Here is a 6,266-nt window from a genome sequence, read left to right as displayed (position 1 = left end):
TCGACGTACGAAAGGCGCGCGCAACGCCGAAACGTCACGTGTCACGCGATCGCACGCCGCCTACTACGAGCCGCGAATGAATTTCTCCCTTCGACCTTTCGGGTTTCTCAGGTTTACCCCTAAACGGTTTCACGTACTCTTGAACTCTCTCTTCAAAGTGCTTTTCAACTTTCCCTCACGGTACTTGTTCGCTATCGGTCTCGTGGTTATATTTAGCCTTAGATGGAGTTTACCACCCGCTTAGGGCTGCACTCTCAAGCAACCCGACTCTAAGGAGAGATCCTCTCGCCGTCAGTCACGGTCGCTACGGGCCTGGCACCCTCTATGGGCTGTTGCCCCGTTCAAGATGGACTTGGACGCGCGACGTAACGTCGAGATAATGGACCCTCCCGAACACCACATTTCCCGGCGCCCGATGTCGGTCGCGGGATTCGGTGCTGGGCTAATCCCTGTTCGCTCGCAGCTACTAAGGGAATCCTAGTTAGTTTCTTTTCCTCCGCTTAGTAATATGCTTAAATTCAGCGGGTAGTCTCACCTGCTCTGAGGTCGCTAGTTTAATATGCGTGGCGCTCGTAATCATCATAATAATGAAGATTAGGAGCCAATACGAAATATAAAAGTTTAGAATGGAAAAGACGCGCCGTCGAAAAACGGTGTTTTCTCCCTCGTATTCGAGAGACAACGCACCTACGATCCGACGTCGATTAAAAACTAATTTTATCGGATACGACGATCGTATTAATGGTGCGCGCTACGTTTATCACAAAAACGTGCGAACGACCGTTTTAAACACGTCTCATCCCTTTCATATTCGTACGACCCGTACGAGAGAGTTAGGTCACACGTACGGGTCCGCTGTCACGTTTTAGAACGTCGCGATCGAATCGCGCTTATACGCTCAGCACGCTCAGACATTTCTCGTCGATCGCGAAGATCAAAGAAAATCCGAGCAGTCTTGAAATGAGATACGACCCTCAGCCAGGAGTGGTCCGGGTATGAGATCCCAGGACCGCAATGTGCGTTCGAAATGTCGATGTTCATGTGTCCTGCAGTTCACAAGTTGACGCGCAATTAGCTGCGTTCTTCATCGACCCACGAGCCAAGTGATCCACCGTTTAGGGTAATCTTTTTTTAAGTTAGGTTTTAAACGCATATCGAAACGTTTCTATTATAAGACGACGACGACGACGACGCGCGCTCACGTCATAGACAGCGCTTGCGCCCCTTTCGCAGCCGCCGTCGACTTTAAAACGCTCTTACGGTTTATTTTCGTCTTCTCCACTACACACAACGAGAGGAGCGGAGACAGACTACTCGAAATGGTGACGTTCGTTGTAAATTTTCGTCGTCTCACCTCGTACGACAACAAAAGAGCATACGCTGATCATAGTTTGGCAATATTTTCGTAAACTAAATCTCACCCTTTTGGAATGAAACAAACGAAGGGTGATAAGATTTTCGTAAACTAATCACATTACCGATCATCGTATATGTTCGTCGATATGAGGATCGAAACGTCGATTAGAAATATAATTGGCAAAATCGTTTTATTTTGCGCTCGATTTGTCCATTTATAACGAAATCCGTCGTAGGCCGACGATTATTACTCGTCGTCCTATATAACAACATCTTCATCGTATATATCTCCGCTTTCGGGCGTACATCTTTTAAAACCATATATTATAGGTACCCGAAAACAGCTACGTTGACGACGTCGAAATTCGATCGGAACTTCCGAACTTCGTAGATGGCTCTTTAACGTTCGACAATGATTTTTACAGACTTGTACGTTTACCTATTATATATATATAGGCATAACAACACACTGTAATGATCCTTCCGCAGGTTCACCTACGGAAACCTTGTTACGACTTTTACTTCCTCTAAATGATCAAGTTTGGTCATCTTTTCCTACACATCGACGACGCCGAAACGCCATCGCGTGTCGATCCGAAGACCTCACTAAATCATTCAATCGGTAGTAGCGACGGGCGGTGTGTACAAAGGGCAGGGACGTAATCAACGCGAGCTTATGACTCGCGCTTACTGGGAATTCCTCGTTCATGGGGAACAATTGCAAGCCCCAATCCCTAGCACGAAGGAGGTTCAGCGGGTTACCCGGGCCGCTCGGCCAGGGAAGACACGCTGATTCCTTCAGTGTAGCGCGCGTGCGGCCCAGAACATCTAAGGGCATCACAGACCTGTTATTGCTCAATCTCGTGCGGCTAGAAGCCGCCTGTCCCTCTAAGAAGAATAGTTTGTACGCCGACAGTAAAAACCGCGCACGAACCGCGAAACCCGAAAGCAACGCGGCCGGCGGGCCTTTAGGATGTCAAAAAGCGCCTAGTTAGCAGGCTAGAGTCTCGTTCGTTATCGGAATTAACCAGACAAATCGCTCCACCAACTAAGAACGGCCATGCACCACCACCCACCGAATCAAGAAAGAGCTCTCAATCTGTCAATCCTTCCGGTGTCCGGGCCTGGTGAGGTTTCCCGTGTTGAGTCAAATTAAGCCGCAGGCTCCACTCCTGGTGGTGCCCTTCCGTCAATTCCTTTAAGTTTCAGCTTTGCAACCATACTTCCCCCGGAACCCAAAAGCTTTGGTTTCCCGGAAGCTGCCCGTCGAGTCATATTAGGGAACGTCGACGGATCGCTAGCTGGCATCGTTTAAGGTTAGAACTAGGGCGGTATCTGATCGCCTTCGAACCTCTAACTTTCGTTCTTGATCAATGAAAGCGTTTTTGGCAAATGCTTTCGCTTCTGTTCGTCTTGCGACGATCCAAGAATTTCACCTCTAACGTCGCAATACGAATGCCCCCATCCGTTCCTATTAATCATTACCTCGGGGTTCCGAAAACCAACAAAATAGAACCGAGGTCCTATTCCATTATTCCATGCATACAGTATTCAGGCGAAATTTTAGCCTGCTTTGAGCACTCTAATTTGTTCAAAGTAAACGTGCCGGCCCACCTCGACACTCAGTAAAGAGCACCGCGGCAGGATTGAGTTGGGCCGTCGTAACCACGACGCGCACAACACGCACGCCGAAACGCACGCGCGACGGCGACGCGACACGACTAAGCCCACCGGCAGGACGTCTCGCGAAAAACACGCCAGTTAACACCGCGAACGATGAACCGGCGGCGCGAGACACAAATTCGACTACGAGCTTTTTAACCGCAACAACTTTAATATACGCTATTGGAGCTGGAATTACCGCGGCTGCTGGCACCAGACTGGCCCTCCAATTGATCCTCGTTAAAGGGTTTAGAGTGTACTCATTCCGATTACGGGGCCTCGGATGAGTCCCGTATCGTTATTTTTCGTCACTACCTCCCCGTGCCGGGAGTGGGTAATTTGCGCGCCTGCTGCCTTCCTTGGATGTGGTAGCCGTTTCTCAGGCTCCCTCTCCGGAATCGAACCCTGATTCCCCGTTACCCGTTACGACCATGGTAGGCGCAGAACCTACCATCGACAGTTGATAAGGCAGACATTTGAAAGATGTGTCGCCGGTGCGAGACCGTGCGATCAGCTTAAAGTTATTCAGAGTCACCAAGTTGTACGATGACGAGCGCGAACCCGAAACCGATTGGTTTTGATCTAATAAAAGCACTCCTTCCATCTCTGGTCGGAGCTCTGTTTGCATGTATTAGCTCTAGAATTACCACAGTTATCCAAGTAATTGTGGGTACGATCTAAGGAACCATAACTGATTTAATGAGCCTTTCGCGGTTTCACCTTAATTCGGTATGTACTGAGACATGCATGGCTTAATCTTTGAGACAAGCATATGACTACTGGCAGGATCAACCAGGGAACTGTTCTTATTATTTTATCGACACGAAGCAGATAAAACAAATACAGACACAGTTTATTTTATAAGTTTGACTTATAAAGAAACGTGTGCGTAAGACGACGATATATAATATATATCGACGACTAATAAAAAGGAGGTGCATGATAGCGCGCCTAGACGACGGAAAAACCGGTCCGAGGCGCCACGCTCTTACATTTTAATATTAGTTGTCTAATAAAACAAAACGATATCATCATCTTAGACACATCTTTTGTTTTTTTTATACACAACCGATCGACTAGGCACCCAATTATCTCGATTATCGACGACGATCGTCGACTACGTCGAAAATTGGATGCCGCAAAATATCGTTCGGCGTTTATAAGACCTCGAAAAACATTCTCTCCGAACCCTTCGCTAGATAGAAATATATAAAGCGACAAGGAAACCTCGTACGAGAAACGTTTCGTGATTTTTTATTTTATTCTCGCTCGGAGAGCAGAGAGCTATCGCAAAATGTGTTGCTGTTTTATGAACGTTCCGATGAAAAACCGATACGTCCATAAAAATAATAATTCCAATCGCATATGAATCGTGGATCATCTTCTTCTAACGAAGCCGAATGTTCCCGCCGAATTCGCGATCTCGCAGTGATACCGTCGTCGTCGTCGTACGCTTCCCGATATATCGAAAAAAACCGACCAGGAAGAACAACGAAACGACGATACAAAATCGCGAGAGCGTTACGAATATATAATAACACGACGAAATACGCTTTTTATTTAGATAAATAAAAAAATACGGTTCGGATCTTATATATTAACATATAATATGTAATACCACCTTCGCTGATCAAAAGCCACTCGGTAAAAGTGTCACAGCGCCGGTCGACCCGACCCGTCGTATCCGTCTCTCGTATCGCCCCACGTAGAAGCGCACACGATTTAAGCGCGGGTCTCTCGCCAGCTATCGGAAATGTATGGGTGTTTTAGAACAGATCGTTTATACGGACGTTGCGCAAATTTTTCGTTTTTACGTCTGCCCGTTCTCGTTATTATCGGAATGTTCCGATGAATAAACTTTAGCTTTAGACAACGTGAACTTCTAAAGCAATAATTTTAACCTCTCGTGTTAATACGTCCTCAGGCCGTTTCTAGACTGCCGATCACGTTCTTTAAAAGTCGGAAAATTCCGATCCATAAAATTATGCTAGTAGAATGTAAAGATCCTTCATAGGATGGATACTGTCACATATCGATACGGCGATCGGAGTAAAACTGTTCTCACGTATTTCAGGACATTTTAGGTTGTTACGTCGGCCCGTTCGTTATTATCGGTATATACCTATGAATAAATGTTTTGCTTGTAGAACGTAAGATTCCAAAAGAATGATTCGCCGAAACGATGGTGCACCCTTACGATCGGATATTTGCCGCTTATTGGCCATTTTCTATAATTCATCCGTTAGATATCGTTTATCGACTACGGATAAGGTTTTCCGATATCAGAATGTTCCTAAGGATGATTCGAAAGTGATTTGAACGAAGAATTTGATAGAATGAATCCTTTATTTATCCATTGAGTACAGGGTACGGAGTGTCTGCGGGGTCAGCTAATATATTATATTTCTCTCTCGACGTAATGGTAACTCGAAGTCCGAACCGCGCTCATGAAGCTCGGTTTCAATCCAATCCATGTTGGTCGGTTCCTCGAGAGGAACGCCGTATCTTCGCGGTCGACCGCCTAATGAATCAGGTGGTAAAAGTCCAAGCCCAGCGCGGCAACGGCAGGCGCGTTCAACGTTTTAACTGCCAATTCTACGGTCATTCATCGGCCAACTGTAAAGCCACTCCGGCCTACGTCAAGTCCCAAAGACAGAAATTCCCCGCCGAAATGCACCAACTGTTGAGAACCATACACCGCAAATTACTCGGGATGCAAGTGCCGACCTACTCCAAAAACAACCAAACCCAAAAGACCAATTCCTCCCCCCACTCATGTACGGGGAACTCAAGATAACAGTCGTCTGGCTGGTCTGGATTCCACTAGAACACGAACCCGATCTCCATTGGCGAAATACTCTTCGGAACATATTCAGATGACCAAGGAGATTTTCAGGCCATTTTCAACGCCATCAACCACACAGCTATTGGAAGAATTACTATCGGCCGGGATAATAGATGAGTTGGAACTTGGGCTTATTGCTCCAAGCGAACCAACTCACTACTCCTCCAATCGACCGACAATAATTGACTTTTTTATCTATCAAAATTCGAATCAAGCCTCTGACCTGCAAGTACTCCAAGATATCGATTCTGACCACAGGCCTATCCTCCTCACCCACCATCAGCGATTTTCCACTGAGTTCCACTGTCCCCAAGCAAGGTCAACCTAGTAAACGAAAAAAAAAGTATCTTCTCTTTGACGATCCTCATTATATTAGGACGATAGTTCCATTCTAAATTCTTGA

The 6,266-nt window shown here is 46.4% G+C and overlaps 2 non-coding genes across 2 annotated transcripts; both read right to left on the bottom strand.

The window, feature by feature from the left end:
- Positions 1 to 968: 968 nt before the first annotated feature.
- Positions 969 to 1,123, bottom strand: LOC143205644 (5.8S ribosomal RNA). Its single transcript, XR_013007830.1, has one exon. It is a non-coding gene; the product is annotated as a 5.8S ribosomal RNA (ribosomal RNA).
- A 705-nt stretch (positions 1,124 to 1,828) lies between these two features.
- Positions 1,829 to 3,817, bottom strand: LOC143205635 (small subunit ribosomal RNA). The gene has a single exon (XR_013007824.1). It is a non-coding gene; the product is annotated as a small subunit ribosomal RNA (ribosomal RNA).
- Between the last annotated feature and the right edge of the window lie 2,449 nt (positions 3,818 to 6,266).

The sequence above is a fragment of the Rhynchophorus ferrugineus genome, unplaced genomic scaffold (genome assembly GCF_030347505.1).
Source record: "Rhynchophorus ferrugineus isolate W39M unplaced genomic scaffold, kcgeb_rfMv2 rfM12, whole genome shotgun sequence".
NCBI lineage: Eukaryota > Metazoa > Arthropoda > Insecta > Coleoptera > Curculionidae > Rhynchophorus > Rhynchophorus ferrugineus.
The sequence above is the reverse complement of the archived record's forward strand: the minus strand, read 5'-3'. Positions and strand labels throughout refer to the sequence as shown.